Here is a 17,908-nt window from a genome sequence, read left to right on the forward strand (position 1 = left end):
CGAAACAAGTATGGTCCTTAGTAGATTCACCTATAGGAATAATTCTCATAGGATGCAAATGGATTTATAAAAGTAAACTTGGAGCGGATGGGAAGGTAGTGACATTCAAAGCTAGATTGGTAGCAAAAAGATATACTGAAAGACAAGGTGTTGACTATGAGGAAACATTTTCTCAATCACAATTTTCTAGTCCATTAGGATACTGCTAGCCATAGTAGCATAGTATGACTATGAAAATGGCAAATGGATGTGAAGACACCGTTTCTTAATGGGGATATTCAGGAAGAGATTTACATGTCTCAACCTGAAAGATTCACATCAGTAGAAAGTGAGCATAAGGTATGCAAACTTCAGAGATCCATTTATGGACTCAAGAAGTCATCGAGGAGCTGGAACCTCAGATTTGACAACACTATCAAATAGTTTGATTTTGCCAAAAATCCTGAGGAACCTTGTGTATACAAGAATGTTAGTGGGAGTGCAGTGTCATTCTTAATACTTTATGTTGATAACATACTACTCATTAGAAATGATATAGAGATGTTGCAGTCAGCTAATGTGAGGGCTCGTTATCCTAATCACGATTTATTAACATGCAATCTTGATTAATCAGTGAACAACGGAAAAGTGAGTTAAAAATTTGCGTTTGGGCCTATAAAAATTTCGGCATGACCTTCGTATAAATATGACATACCAGTAAATCAAATACTCAAAATACACAACATATGCCCTCAGTAAACACAACAACATAAACATGTGCCAGCCAGACACAATCATGACATATACAAACCCAAAATATCATAGAGCCGACAAGCCTCGATAATATCATAATACAATCCTCCAAATATATACATATAGTATCTGGGAGACATCACCACGCAGTACCTAAATACAGCTGAGCCTACTCTCGAGGAGCTCTGGTACTTCCTGAGGCTTCCTCTCGAGCGCCTGAGGTCGAACCACCTGTACCACCTGTCATGTCCACACACAAAAGACACGACAGCCCCCTCTCGGGGGTCAGAAACCCCAATACGAGACATCAAGAAACCACGATATATGACATAGAAATGCAATGATGCCATGCATGAATGCAATGCATAAATAGGTGCAAGATATCAGGATATCAGGAGTCAAATGATTGATATCAACAATCATACATATATGCTCGAGCTGGTCCACGACTCAGCGGACCGTGCTTGGGATATGGCCCAGCCTCGAAGCCAGCAACTACCTAAGCCGGACCGAATCAAGGTAGCCAAACATCTCCAGGACACCATATCATATCATATATATAACGGATCTCAACTGAAATATAACTGGATCTCAATAATAGATAGGCTCAATATGATCTGTTCAGTGGTATTGATGTGTCTAACCAAAATAAAATGTGTGTGAACCAAAGAAATATTTTATTTTATTTTGCACATCAATTACCAACTGATAATATGCGAGTCAGCATATAATATCACATAAATCATAAAATAGCAAATAAATCATACACAGGATCATCAGATGCCTGTGTCAGACATCGTGAAAAATAACTGATCTCTACGTACCTCAACTAATTTACCAGTAACTTAAATCCTCAAGAAATTCCTGGAAATGCCAACTCAGACAAATCACCTGAATATTAATTTAAATGGTCTTATTATCATATAAAATTTCCAAAACCATTTACATTCACTTAAAATCAAATTTCAACAATTTAGGCATTTTAAATTCTTAAAATTCCAATATGCAACTAAAATGCCTAAAATCAATCATTTCTATTTTATCGTCGCAATTATTCTTTTTAGCTTTAAATGACGCCAAACTAATATTCAAGCGACTGCGATAAATTCTAGGATCACCTGATTATACCTCCAACTTGTAAAATTCCGGAACCTACAACAACAACCCAATAATTAATTAATAATGATACAATATTTGAGTCTAAATTAAATTAAATTCACACGATTCGCACCGGTACAACTTGTACTTCCAATAACAGTGGCTAAAATCGAGCCTAAACCGAAGCTCACCGGCAACAGGCGGCAACTCGCCGGAGAAGATGACCGGAATCATACAGAAAAACGAAGCCGATGGGTCGTTCTCGAAAATTTACAAAAGTTGTATCAAATGAAAGCTTACACCACAAGGAACAAAACCCCTCAATCAATTTTTAGTTTTGAGCGGCGGAAGACGGCGATTCAAGCGACGAAGCCAACGACGGGTTTTCGAAAATCTCGATTTTTCCTATCGAAAGTGGTATCAACGGAAAGCTTACGTCGAGAGCTTTCCAACCGTATATTTAGTTTAATTTTTCGGCGACCGGTGATGGAGCTATGATCATTCGAAGCGGACGAAATTGGTGAAATTGTGAAGAACAGAAGCTACGGGAAAATGGTGAAGGCGCCCACGGTTTCCAAGGAAGATGAGTATTATTGTTATTCTTATTATTATTTCATATTACATACATATATATATATATACATATTATATGTGTGTTTATCTTTTATCTATTCGATTCGAACTTGACCCGGTCTATTTTATTTCAACTTTCGTGTGCTATAACATTTAAATATGCATAAACACACAATTTAATTATTTGGCTTAATTATTTTAAATTCCTCAATTTAAAATAATTAATCTTAATTATCGCCAAATAACATATAATTAAATCGGGTCATTACATTTCTCCCCCTCTAACAAAAGATTTCGTCCTCGAAATCAAAACACACAACACACCTTATATACAACATAGTCAAAATCTACCATTGATAATACATAGGGAAGTCAGAGTACATGGAATAATTTATGACAATTTCAAACAAGTGAGGCCATTCTTGCCGCATTTTAGCCTCCAATTCCCATGTAGCCTCTTCAGTCCCATGTCTACTCCATTGTACCATAACCAGTGGAATTGTCTTTGTAATGCCCGAGAATTAATCACTGTTAATCAAGGATTATTGATTATAATTTAACGTGATTACGAAGGGGCCAACTGAGACATGATTTAAGATAATTTGCGGTCATTTAATTTGAATTTCAGAATGTGTTGCCGAAGCAACACCGCACCCGCGCTCATGGTTAGACCGCACCCGCAGTCGATGTCCAGTAGGGTAGAAATTTTTGAAAAACTGAGACCGCACCCGCGGTGAGAAACACGACCGCACCCGCGGTGCAGGACCGCACCCACGGTGCAAACAAGACCGCACCCGCGTCGTCGAATTTCAGAAAATGGAAGTGCTGCCGAAGCATGAGCGCACCCGCGGTCTTGAAGCTACCGCACCCGCGGTGATAGGTGTTTTGCGAAAATTGTGCCACCTCGTCGAATTCATGCATGGTATATATATGTATGATAGCCATTCGTTCCTTCAGAATTTAACACAAGAAATCGAGAAAAGGTCTGAGGGAATTTGCTAAAAATCCTTACGCCTTTGCGAGAAATCCGTCCGTTAGATTTTGAATCCGACTTCGGTATTGAGTTCCTATCGACGTAGGCTACAACTGGACGTAAGTTTTACTACGTTTTGATATGTTTTAGAATTATGATATTGTCAGAATTGAATGGAGCTCATATATGTTGTTCTTGACATATTAGACATCATAGAATCGAAGTTAGATTAAGAAACGGACTAATTATGGAATTGTTATGAATTTTTAGGGTATATTGATTTATACCAGACAGATTTGAATTGTGATTGGATTACGGATTGTATTGGATATGGGTTATGGATTGTAACTGTGATTTGAGGATTTTGGTATCGCCACGGGCGCATTGCACGATGTCTCAAGATGAGATATTAGCGATAGAGCTACAGTCCATGACGGTTAGGTCAAGACACCAGATGTTTGGTTATATCGAGTAAATAGGATTGGAATTCTTCTATTATGGAATTCGATATAGGAACACCATATTTGGTTATATCGAGTAATAGGAACAGAGTTCCTTCTATTACTGAATTCGATATAGGAACACCACATTTGGAAACCTGGATCCCTAGAATAGGATTGAGTCTAGTCTGAGACGTGGAATCACGTATATGTTAGACAGTTTTATGATTGATTATGTTTCAGAATTTGATACATATTACTGTTACCTGATTACATGCTTTATATTGGTTTACATGATTGCATGTTTCATTGATTTATACTGGGATTTATTCTCACCGGAGTTATCCGGTTGTTGTCTTGTCTGTATGTGTACATGACAACAGGTGGGACAGGATCAGGGTCCAGGAGATGAGGAAAGATCGTGATTAGAGTGGAGGCTCCGGACTTGGATTATGATGTATAATAGGGTTGGAACACTTGACATTAGTTGTTAAACCTTAGTTTAGTTGAATGCATGTAGTACAGGACTCGTATTGTATTTTATACTGATATGTATATGAGTTTGATTTCACTACGTTCCGCATTTTTAAAAAAAAATAGACCCTGTATTATAATTGATTAATTAGTCCCAAAGATGATTAAGAACTTGATTAGCGTCCGGGTCCCCACAACAGTTGGTATCAGAGCTATAGATCCTTGAGATTGAGATAGGAGCTAGTGAGCGGGGTAGAATGTGTTTTCTTTCCTGCTTTTGATTGCTAGCATGATTTACTGCTTCATAATGCATGTTGGTTTGTTGATCTGACTTGATTTGAAAACATGTATTATTAAGAACGAATCAGAGCCGATTCTGGATCAGCAGTAAGATGATCGGAGGAGGACTGAAATAGAATTTTTGTTTGGGGTTGCTAATCCTTTTGATTTCAGATATGCCTCCGAGAAGAATACCAAAACAGGGGAGTACATCAAATCCTCCCATGGATGTGACTCCTACACCAATGGAGAAATTATTGAAAAGATTTCAATCTTTCCGCCCACCGACTTTGAAAGGTACGGAGAATTCCGTGGAATGTGAAAGTTGGTTGGACGATATTGAAGCGATGCTCGAATCTTTGGAAAATACGGAGGAAAAGAGGGTGAAACTGATAGGACACCAACTGCATGACGTTGCTAAACACTGGTGGATCACGACGAAACGGGCATTGGAACAACGAGGTACAGCCATTACCTGGAATGTGTTTAAGTCTGAATTTTATCTACGGTTCTTTCCAGTATCTTATAGGAAAGACAAGGGAGCCGAGTTTGCGAACTTGAGACAAGGCCAGTTAAACATTGAGGACTATGTGGCTAAGTTCTCTACACTGCTCCGATTTGTTCCCCACGTAGCTGAACATGACGAGGCCGTTGCGGATCAGTTCATAAATGGCATGAATCCTGAAATCTTTACCTTGGTGAATACCGGGAGGCCAAACAATTTCACCGATGCCTTGAATAGAGCCAAGGGAGCCGAAGCAGGTCTGATGAGACAGAGAGAGGCTTCGTTTGTGCTTCCAGTATCGGGAAAACAACAACCACCTCCTCGATTTGAAGGTGGCAGTAGCAGTAGTCAAAAGAAGGATTTCTTGAGGGCTAGAGGGAAGCAATTCAAGAAATCAGGAACTAGCTCGTCCAGTTCGAGTGGCTCTAGACAGACCGGTCAGGGCCAGAGTTATGCAGGACCGTACTGTGGTACTTGTGGAGGGAGGCATTCCACAGATCAGTGCCGAGGAGTGGTTGGCAGCTGTCGTATTTGTAGACAGCAAGGACACTTTGCCCGAGTGTGTCGCCAGAGGAGTGCCCAGGGATCGCAGGCAGCTGAGTCATCGGGTTCAGTGGCTCAGGCAGGTAGACGACCATCTTCCGTGCATACTTTTCAGCCAGCACCGCCTACTCAGTCACAGCAGAGGCCAGGAGGGGGCCAGACAGTGAGTCAGCCTACGAGACAGCAGGCCAGAGTTTTTGCTTTGACCGAGCAGCAGGCACAAGAAGCACCTGATGATGTTGTGGCAGGTAACTGTTTTATTTCTGGTTATCCTGCATATGTACTGATTGATACTGGTGCATCTCATACATTTATATTTGAGCGATTTGCGTTGATGCATTCTTTGCCTATTGAGTCATTGTCTGCAGTAGTGTCTGTCACGTCTCCGTTAGGAACATGTTTGATATCAGTGAAATCTGTTAAATCGTGTATACTGCAGTACGATGGACATACGATTGAATTAGACTGTATTGTGCTTGGTTTATCCGATTTTGATTGTATTGTCGGTATCGATATGTTGACCAAGTACCGAGCTACAGTCGATTGCTTCCATAAGATAGTTCGATTCAGACCTGAAATGGCTGAGGAGTGGAAATTTTATGGTAAGGGTTCTCGTGCTAGAATTCATTTGATATCTGCAATGAATATGACTCGATTATTGCAGAAGGGAGCGGATGGATTCCTGGTATATTCAGTTGATTTACTGAAATCGAGCCCATCATTGGCGGATTTGCCAATCGTGTGCGAATTTGCTGATGTATTTCCAGATTAGATTCTTGGATTGCCTCCGATTCGAGAGATAGACTTTAGCATCGAGTTAATGCCAGGAACAGTTCCGATTTCTAGAGCTCCATATAGGATGGCACCGATCGAGTTGAAAGAATTGAAAGAACAGCTGGAGGATTTGCTGGCCAAGGGATATATTAGACCGAGTGTATCTCCTTGGGGTACTTCAGTACTGTTCGTAAGAAAGAAGGACGGGTCGATGAGACTTTGTATCGACTACCGGCAGTTGAACAAGGCAACGGTAAAGAATAAATATCCATTGTCTCGTATTGATGATTTGTTTGATCAGTTGCAGGGTTCATCTGTATATTCCAAGATCGATCTGAGATCTGGATACCATCAACTGAGAGTCAGGGACTCTGATATCTCTAAGACAGCATTCAGAACCAGGTATGGACACTATGAATTTATTGTCATGCCATTTGGTTTGACGAATGCACCGACGGTATTTATGGGATTGATGAACCGCGTCTTTCAGAAATATTTAGATGATTTTGTTATCATATTCATTGATGATATATTGATTTATTCAAAGAATATGATTGAGCATGCTAATCATTTGAGGACTGTGTTGAGAATTTTGAGGGCAGAGAAACTGTATGCTAAATTGTCGAAATGCAAGTTTTGGCTTAAACATGTTGTGTTTTTGGGTCACATTATATCGGGAGACGGTATATCAGTTGATCCCAGTAAGGTTGAAGCCGTGATTAGTTGGCCGAGACCTACATCTGTGCCAGAGATTCGCAGTTTTATGGGTTTGGCAGGATATTATCGTCGATTCATTAAAGATTTTTCGAGTATTGCCAAACCGATTACGCAGTTGACTCAGAAGAACGCTCCGTTTGTTTGGTCAAAAGACTGTGAATCCAGTTTTTTGGAATTGAAAAAGAGATTGACCAGTGCGTCTGTGTTAACGATTCCTTCAGGTACTGGTGATTTCGTCGTTTATTGTGATGCATCTCACCGAGGATTGGGTTGTGTATTGATGCAGCGAGGGCATGTGATTGCTTATGCCTCGAGACAGCTGAAACCCCATGAATCTCGTTACCCAATTCATGATCTTGAATTGGCAGCCATAGTCTTTGCATTGAATATATGGCGGCATTATCTGTACGGTGAGAAATTCGAGATTTATTCTGATAATAAAAGCTTGAAATAACTGTTTTCGCAATCAGAGCTGAAAATGAGACAGCGGAGATGGCTGGATTTACTGAAAGACTTTGATTGTGAAATCAAATACTATCCGGGGAAGTCCAATGCAGCAGCAGATGCGCTGAGTCGAAAGGTATGTGCACTATCCTTATCGACGATAGGTGTCTCGAATTTGATACAAGACTGCTGTTTGTCTGGATTAGTATTTGAGACAGATCGGAGATCTATAAGATTATATACTATAGAAGCTGAACCAGAGCTGATTTTGAAAATTAAAGCAGCTCAGAAAACTGATCAGAATATACAGAAGTCGATTGCTATGGTTAGAGCTAGACATCAATCGGAATATCAGGTGAGAAATGGCATTTTGTATGTGAATAATCGTCTGGTTGTGCCAAATGTTTCAGATTTGAGACAGCGAATACTGTCAGAAGCGCACAACAGTCGTTTTAGCATTCATCCTGGTGGCAGGAAAATGTATAACGATTTAAAGACACAGTATTGGTGGAAACAAATGAAATCTGATGTGACTGAATTTGTAGCCAAGTCTCTGAATTGCCAACAGGTGAAAGCCGAAAGAAAGAAGCCAGGAGGATTGTTACAGAGTTTGTCCATTCCTGAATGGAAGTGGGATCACATTTCCATGGATTTTGTGACGCAGTTACCGAGATCCTCCAGAGGTTGTGATGCGATTTGGGTCGTGATTGATCGATTGACCAAATCCGCATGTTTTATTCATACAAAATGACGTATAGATATGATCAGATGGCCGATATCTATGTCAAGGAAGTGATTAGACTGCATGGAGTGCCGAAGTCGATTGTGTCAGACCGTGATCCTCGGTTTACTTCGCACTTCTGGCAGAGTTTGCAGCAAGCTCTAGGTATGAAGTTACATCTGAGTACCTCATATCATCCTCAGACTGATGGACAGTCAGAACGGACGATTCAGACATTGAAGGATATGCTGAGAGCTGTAGTGCTTGATTTTAGCACTAACTGGCAAGATGCATTGCCTCTTTGCGAATTTTCGTACAACAACAGCTATTAAACGAGTATTGAGATGGTTCCATTCGAAGCGTTGTACGGAAAGAAATGCAGATCTCCTTTTTATTGGGATGATATCTCTGAAGTTCCTGAGACTGGACCTGATATGATCAGAGATATGACCGAGAAAGTGAAACTTATTCAGAAGAAAATGAAGGCAGCCCAGGATAGACAAGCCAAATATGCCAACCTTCGACGTAGACCGTTGGTATTTGAGGCAGGAGACCGAGTGTTCCTGAAGATTTCTCCTTTCAGAGGTGTTGTTAGATTTGGCAAGAAAGGGAAACTGTCTCCTAGACCCCGAGATATGTTGGTCCTTATGAGATTCTTCAAAAGATAGGAGATCGTGCCTATCGACTAGCATTGCCGCCTTCATTATCTGGAATACATGATGTCTTTCATGTATCGATGCTGAGGAAATATCTTCCTGATAATTCTCATGTGATTCATCCAGACGAGACCGAGCTGGACGAGACATTGAGTTATGTCGAGAAACCGATCCAGATTATCGATCGTAAAGAAAAACAGCTCAGAACGAAGACGATTCCGCTGGTGAAAATTCAATGGACTCGTCATGGCGTGGAAGAAGCCACTTGGGAGACTGAATCAGATATGAGACAGGAATTCCCAGCATTATTTCACTGATGTAAATTTTCTTCGACTTTAATATATATATACTCCTTAATGATACGAATGAAATGCCTGTGATTTCGAGGACGAAATCGTATCTTAGGGGGGGAGAAATGTAATGCTCGAGAATTAATCACTGTTAAGCAAGGATTATTGATTATAATTTAACGTGATTACAAAAAGGGCCAACTGAGACATGATTTAAGATAATCTGCGGTCATTTAATTTGAATTTCAGAATGTGTTGCCGAAGCAACACCGCACCCGCGCTTATGGTTAGACCGCACCCGCGGTCGATGTCCAGTAGGGTAGCAATTTTTGAAAAACTGAGACCGCACTCGCGTGTTAGAGTAGGTGCCCGTCGAGCCAAATGTTGGCCGAGTGTTCACAATGAAACTCTATGTATAAGCAATCTTTATTTTAGTAATATTTGAAATTATTATTTTGGCACATCTTTATCTGTATACCCATGCTAGTTGCATAGATAAAGCCCTTGAATATACAAATAGTAGAAAGAATATGAGATGCTCATATGATGAGTATCATGAAACTCATATTTGTAATACTGTATATTCTAAACGGTTCCTAGTCGATTCAGCCGCCACTAAGAAGGATATAGGCCGCTCGAGTTAGAGACTAGTGTCTGCGATGTGAGTACCATGTTTCATTGGTAGGGGACATTGTGATGTCCGAGCATGCAGATAGGTGCTCCTGGTAGAGTGCACTGAACAACCCTCCATTAAAGGACTTTCCAAGTGGTTCTCACTTATCGAGTGGAAAAGTCCTGGTTTATGGTTGTACACCATTAGTCCTTATGACCCGGGACAATATTGAGACTCTATGTGCTAGACTTACACTTTGACTTGTTTACCGACTCTCATGGGGTCATCAGGTGGCAAGGTTGGGTGTTCTGTCGAAACACATAGGAGTCGATGCATTGTAGTCGGGGATTCACCGCTTACCTTCGGGTATGGATATCCTATGTGTTATCATGTGTATGTAGGTTGAAATCTCTCGCCAGAGTATGGTGGTGATTATGAAAGGGGTTTCATAGATTACACCATCGATGCAACTACGACATGACACATAGTATCGATTCATTGACAACTCTCGATAAACCAATGGTTGTCGAATCGGTCGGGATATATGAGTTGAAGGGACCGTACTGTACGCTAACCATAATTGAATGGTTCTTGCAGGCACTATCATTTGATACCTAGGAAATCATGTAAGCGATGCTGCTAGGCGTTTAACATGGTTGGTTGGGTACTATCAGACTTGAGTTCTGACGTTCTTGTTATCAAGGGGTTGATAAGTAAGAATGGAGCAATTGGGGTATGCTCATATAAGGACATGTTTAGTCCGAATCACATGGAGATGTGAACCCACGGCTAGTTGTATCAATGAACCATTGAGGGCCACACAAGTACTGGCTTTCTAGATCCCGTTGAGAAGTAAAAATAGTTCAATGTGTTGAACGGTTTATAAAGGAGTTTATAAGCGTAAGAAAAAATTAGAAGTATGACTTTTATAAAGGAGAAACTAGTTCAATGTGTTGAACGACTTATAAATGAGTTTACAAGTGTAAAAAAAAATAGAAGTATGACTTCTATGAGAGAAATGTAAATTTTAATTTATGGAAGTGTTCCTAAATTAAAAGTTGGCCAAGTGAATAATGTATTTGAAAATTGTGATTTTCATAAATATTATTATGGACTAAATTAAATTAATTCAAGTGTTGAATTAATTAAACACTAGTGGACCTAGTAGAGTCCAAATAATTAAATTAATTCAAGTGTTGAATTAATTAAATTAAATTGAGTCTTGTAGAGCTCAATTTAAATAAATTATTTAACTAGTGGACTTGAGTAAATTCAAGTAATGTTTAATTAGTCTCAAATATGTTTGAGATAATTAAAAATAAGTCCATGGATTTTTAATTGTTAAAAATCAAATAAGACTTGCATGCATGGGAGGTGAAGAGTTGGGAGACAACTTTCTCAATATTCAAGACATGTGTCACACATGCCAACAACAACTTTTTACACTACCAAGGCTAGTCTCCCTTCCCCCCATTCAAGGATGAAATGGCCGAATTCCTCTCAACAATTCTCTCCAAGTTTTCTCTCAATTTTCTTCTTCAAGGGTTGAGGAATGAAAAATACTTCTTTTTGAAAAATGCTCTAATTTTTCTAGTGCAAAATTATAGTGGTTCTAGCTAGTTGGTGGTGGGCTTAATATTTGAGCAAGGTGGGCTCAAAGGAAGCTTGAAGATTGTCTTGTCATTGAAGAGCTTAGTTGTATATCAACTAAGTTGGAGCCATCATCAATCTTTTAAGATTGATAGTACATTTCTAAACACACTATGAATGTCATTTTTGTGTTTTATTATATTTGCTACACAAGATGTGAGGTGGCCGAAATTACTTGATGAAAATTTTGATTTTTAAACTTCCGTTGCGCTTCCGGTCACCGTAACCGATCCCCTTTCAAGTGGTATCAGAGCTAAGGTTACGTTTTTGTGTAGCAACTACAAGATATTATGTTGAGATTAATTTCTAACCGCTTGAGACGAAATTTTGCAACAAATAAAAGGCCGGACTTGTAGCACTTTTTGGGCTGCAAGGTGCTGCCCATTTCGGGCGCCTCGGGCTGCCCGAGGGGCTGCCCGAAACAGGCAGCAAGGGCAGCCCGAAGGGCTGCCCGAAAACCCTACTTTTAAATAAAAAAAATAAATAAATAAAAAATTTTTTTTTGGTTGCCGGAATCCGGCGACGGCAATGACGACTAGGGTTTCCAAAAGTGTTTTGGAATATCAAAGTGTCATGGGCCTTGAGTTGTTGGGCCATTAGATGGCTAACATGTTTGTGAATTTTAAATGGGCCAAAAATGTTTTTGGTGAAAAATGAGTTTTTGGGCCCTTAAGTTTAAAATTACAAAAGTTGCAAATATTTTCTCATGAAATAAATATTTTAAGTTGGACTTTAAATATTTATAGTAAATGGTGATTTACAAGAAATTCGGTTATAAATAAATTAATTTGAAAGTAGACAAAGGTGTTTGTATACTTTGTTAATTTAGTTTATAATCGTGGCGGTTAGTGATTGGATCAAGATATATAATATTGGATCAATTAATTATTGTGATAATTAATTGATGGTGTATGATATGTGATATTATGCATGAAGGATGATCAAAAGCCCAAGCCCAATTTGCTAGGTGTATGCTAGGATATTTTGTGTTGAATGATTGTAATAATTATCAATTTATAAAGTGGGCTTGGTTTATGGCCCGTTCCCACCCCATGAGATGTATCCCTATGTGCCATGGATATTTATTTGTAAATATTAGTATAGTGGATGATCAAGATTGGAAGATGGTGGCCATGATGATTATGAAGATCGAAGACATGTAAATATTGGAAGCTAATGTAATAGTTGCATTGCATCCCGTGCATTTACCCTAGGATTGGACCTAGGCCCGTGTTTAGCTCACACGGTCCGTTAGTATTGGGGCGATTGATCATCCTTGTTTTGTTTACTGTTTATAATATATGCATGATATGTTATAAATAATGAGTATGTGCGTTATTATTATGATAATAACAAAGTTGCATGAATCCGGCAAACATACGATCAAACATGGCGAGCTTTTAAAATAAAATTAATGATGAGACCTTTCAAAACTAAAAACCCTCATTTTGAATAAGATTCAAAATTAATATCAAGCCCGAAAAGGGGAATTATAAAATTGTTTATAATTTCCTTGTCTTCCATCGACAATGGGTGCATGATGAACGCTACCCGTACTCGGGGCTCGGCTCATATTATTGGGGGGGCCTTGGGTGCCGGAAAGCTGTGACATCCATTGACATGGTGATGTGAACTACGTGGAACTCCCATGACTTCGGCTCAGATAATTGAGGGAACTCATGGCGACCGTCCATTAAGGTTCAACATCGATGGGTAAGGCTTGACACGTAAAGATGAACGACATCTATAATGGGTCCTAATCAAACGTGAGACAAAAGTTGACGTTAAGGTTTGCATTGTGATGCAATTGGGAAACTACCTTTTAGGAATTGTGATTGGCTGATATTATTCGGAATCATAATTCGCTAATTGGACCTTACGTACCTACTAAGGAAAGGAGTTTCCCGTTTTCACTAGAGGGTAGTGAAAGATGTCAAAACAGTGGGAGCAAATATTTATGAAGTAAAAGTCCAAACTTCATATCTTACTAAATATTTTAAAATAGTCATCAACATTTATCTGTTTTTACTTTTCAGTACAAATTGACAATGTCATCGATTCGCAATCCGATATCTGCAATACTCGACAAACACATATTAACCGGACCTAATTACCTCACTTGGCTAAGAAACCTGAAAATCGTCTTGAATTCGGAAAGGGTAGCATATACACTGACTGAGTCGCCCCTGTTGAGGCTCCGACTGACTGCACTCCTGAGGAATTGCAGACTTACAAGGAATGGTGTGACCATGACTTGATAGCCAGGTGTTATATGCTGACTTCTATGAATGATGAGCTGCAGAGGCGTTTTGAGGGTGCAAAGAGTGCTGCTGATATTCATTTGCATCTCAAAGAGCTCTTTGGTGAGCAAACACGACCTCTAAGGCATGCTACGGTCAAGGAGCTGATCACTTTGCGCATGCGAGATGGGGCCTCGGTCCATGAGCATGGCTTAAAGATGATCGGGCTCGTGGACAAGCTCTTGCCTTCGGAGTTGACCACCGACGTGTTGCTCTAATCGCTGCCTAGCTCATTTGATCCTTTTGTGGTGAACTTCAACATGAACAAGATTGAACCGACCCTTGAGGAGTTGGTGAATATGCTTGTTACGTTTGAATCAACCATCAAGAAAGAGGAGTTGGTTCTTTATGTGGGTTCTTCATCTGGTACGAAGATTGATCCACATGGGAAGGGATAGAAGAGTTCTTTCCAACGTCCCAAGAAGAACGTGCCCTTGATGAGGCAATCTCCGAATCCCGTTGTGGCAGCCACACCAGTTAAGGCTGACAAGACTAGTGATGTTTGTCATCACTGCAAGAAGCCTGGACATTGGAGGCGTAATTGTAAAGAATATCTTGCCTAGAAATGTTCTGGAAATGGTATGTTCTACATTGAAGTAAACATTTCAGTTAACTCTACTTCTTGGGTATTGGATACCAAATGTTGATCACATCTCTGTAATGTGTTGCAGGTGATGGGAAGAAGTAGGAAGCTTAGAGAAGGTGTGACCTTCTTGAGGATGGGTAATGGAGCAAGAGTTGCTGCCAAGACCTTAAGAAATGTTTACTTATTGTTGAACAATGATTTTAAGTTAATTTTTAAGAGATGTTTTGTTTGTACCTTTTTAGTGAAAAACATTATTTCCATTTCTATTGTGATAAAGATGGATATTCTTGTTTATTTAGCAAAGGTGTTTGCAACATTTACAAGAATGAATGTTTAATTGGTACTTAAGAACTTGAAAACAATCTCTATAACTTAAAATTAAAAGATATTCCACTAAATGTCCATTCAAAGGCATACACCATATGAGATATGGATAGGTAAGCCTCCTAAATATTCTTATCTTAGAATATGGGAGCCCTGCTTATGTGAAGCAGGTAGTGGGAGATAAATTGGATAGTCGATCCATTTTATGTTACTTTGTGGAATATCCAAGGAATTAAGTTGGATATTATTTCTATCATCCCCAAGAAACAAAAGTGTTTGTTTCTAGGAATGCAACCTTTTTGGAAAAGGAATTTCTATTGGATAGAAAAAAGGGAGATGATAGAACTCGAAGAGGTTCGAGAGACACCCACAATTATAGAACCCACACCCGAAGAGCCAAGAGAGGAGATACAAGCTCCTAAAAGATCCGAGAAAGTCTCGAGACCACCTATGAGGTATGGTCAGCTTCTTGAAGTGGGCCATGATGAGCCTAACCATGGATGTGATCCATGGAACTTCAAGGAAGCGTTATCTGATGCCGATTCATCCAAATGGCTTGAAGCTATGGAATCTGAGATGAATTCCATGCATTCGAACCAAGTGTGGGATCTTATAGATCCACCTGAGGGAACGGTTCCCATAGGGACTTGGGGCGGATGGGAAGGTATTGACCTTCAAGGCGCGATTGATGGCAAAAGGATATACTCAAATACAAGGAGTTGACTTTGAGGAAACCTTTTGACCAGTTGCAATGTTCAAGTTTATAAGGATATTGCCAGCCATAGCTGCATGGTATGACTATGAGATATGGCAGATGGATGTCAAGACAATCTTTCTTAATGGGGATTTTAAGAAAGTGATTTACATGTCTCAAACCTGGAGTGTTTACATCTATCGGAAGTGAGCATATGGTATGCAAACTTCAAAGATCTATTTATGCTCTAAAGCAGGCATCTAGGAGTTGGAACCTCAGATTCGATAGTACAATCAAAGAGTTTGGTTTTACTAAGAATCCTGAGGAACCCTGTGTGTATAAGAAGGTTAGTGGGAGTGCTGTGACATTCCTGGTGCTTTATGTTGATGACATTCTACTCATTGGGAATGATGTAGGAATGCTGCAATCAACTAAAATATGGTTAGCAAGTAAGTTCTCGATGCAGGACTTGGGTGACCATCTTTTGTATTGGGATACAGATCTATAGAGATAGATCGAAAAGATTGCTTGGTCTCACCCAGTCCACATACATTGATACCATCGTGAAGCGGTTCTCGATGGATAAGTCCAAGAGAGGACATCTACCAATGTGTCATGGCGTGTCTCTATCCAAGTCTGTCTTTCAAGACTGATGCAGAGATAGCGGCGATGACAAAACATTCCTTATGCATCTGCGATTGGTAGCATCATGTATGGGATGATATCTACACGTCCTGACGTGGCTTTCGCACTAAGTGTAGTGAGTAGATATCAATCGAATCCTGGTCTTCCACACTGGAAAGCTGTGAAAGACATCCTCAAGTAGTTGAGAAGGACCAATAAATTGTTCTTGGTCTATGGGGTGGAGAACTTAAATTGGAAGGCTATACCGACTCTAGCTTCCAAAGCGATATCGATGACTCGAAGTCAACCTCTGGGTTTGTATTCATGCTCAATGGTGCTGCTGTCTCTTGGAAGAGTTCCAAGCAAGACAATACTGCGGATTCCAGCACAGAGGCCGAATACATTGCTGCATCAGATGCAGCAAGGGAGGCTGTTTGGATAAGGAATTTCGTCTAAGAGTTGGACGTCATTCCTAATGGAGTTGCTCCTGTCCCGGTGTTGTGTGACAACACGGAGCTTTAGCTCAAGCAAAGGAGCCAAGGTCTCATCAGAAGTCCAAACATGTATTGAGAAAGTACCACATCCTTGGAGAGATTGTGGAAAGTAGAGAAGTGTCTTTTGACATAGTCGGCTCCGCAGATAATGTTGTTGATCCACTAGCTAAGCCTTTACCTGGACCATTATTCGAGATGCATCGCGAATCAATGGGTTTGAAGCATATGGTTAGATGGCTCTAGTGCAAGTGGGAGATTGTTAGAGTAGGTGCCCGTCGAGCCAAGTGTTGGCCGAGTGTTCACAATGAAACTCTATGTATAAGCAATCTTTATTTTAGTAATATTTGAAATTATTATTTTGGCACATCTTTATCTGTATACCCATGCTAGTTGCATAGATAAAGCCCTTGAATATACAAATAGTAGAAAGAATATGAGATGCTCATATGATGAGTATCATGAAACTCATATTTGTAATACTGTATATTCTAAACGGTTCCTAGTCGATTCAGCCGCCACTAAGAAGGATATAGGCCGCTCGAGTTAGAGACTAGTGTCTGCGATGTGAGTACCATGTTTCATTGGTAGGGGACATTGTGATGTCCGAGCATGCAGATAGGTGCTCCTGGTAGAGTGCACTGAACAACCCTCCATTAAAGGACTTTCCAAGTGGTTCTCACTTATCGAGTGGAAAAGTCCTGGTTTATGGTTGTACACCATTAGTCCTTATGACCCGGAACAACATTGAGACTCTATGTGCTAGACTTACACTTTGACTTGTTTACCGACTCTCATGGGGTCATCAGGTGGCAAGGTTGGGTGTTCTGTCGAAACACATAGGAGTCGATGCATTGTAGTCGGGGATTCACCGCTTACCTTCGGGTATGGATATCCTATGTGTTATCATGTGTATGTAGGTTGAAATCTCTGGCCAGAGTATGGTGGTAATTATGAAAGGGGTTTCATAGATTACACCATCGATGCAACTACGACATGATACATAGTATCGATTCATTGACAACTCTCGATAAACCAATGGTTGTCGAATCGGTCGGGATATATGAGTTGAAGGGACCGTACTGTACGCTAACCATAATTGAATGGTTCTTGCAGGCACTATCATTTGATACCTAGGGAATCATGTAAGCGATGCTGCTAGGCGTTTAACATGGTTGGTTGGGTACTATCAGACTTGAGTTCTGACGTTCTTGTTATCAAGGGGTTGATAAGTAAGAATGGAGCAATTGGGGTATGCTCATATAAGGACATGTTTAGTCCGAATCACATGGAGATGTGAACCCACGGCTAGTTGTATCAATGAACCATTGAGGGCCACACAAGTACTGGCTTTCTAGATCCCGTTGAGAAGTAAAAATAGTTCAATGTGTTGAACGGTTTATAAAG

At 40.0% G+C, this 17,908-nt stretch overlaps 1 long non-coding RNA gene across 2 annotated transcripts; it reads right to left on the reverse strand.

The window, feature by feature from the left end:
- Window positions 1-557: 557 nt before the first annotated feature.
- LOC140833080 (uncharacterized) lies at window positions 558-2,060 on the reverse strand. Of its 2 annotated transcripts, XR_012118285.1 has the most exons (5): window positions 1,964-2,060; window positions 1,861-1,884; window positions 1,557-1,623; window positions 886-972; window positions 558-574 (listed from the first exon to the last, which is right to left on the reverse strand). It is a non-coding gene; the product is annotated as an uncharacterized lncRNA (long non-coding RNA). The 2 variants fall into 2 exon arrangements; XR_012118284.1 differs by lacking the exon at window positions 558-574 and having other exon boundaries at window positions 655-972.
- Between the last annotated feature and the right edge of the window lie 15,848 nt (window positions 2,061-17,908).

The sequence above is a fragment of the Primulina eburnea genome, chromosome 5 (assembly GCF_022965805.1).
Source record: "Primulina eburnea isolate SZY01 chromosome 5, ASM2296580v1, whole genome shotgun sequence".
Taxonomy (NCBI): Eukaryota; Viridiplantae; Streptophyta; class Magnoliopsida; order Lamiales; family Gesneriaceae; genus Primulina; species Primulina eburnea.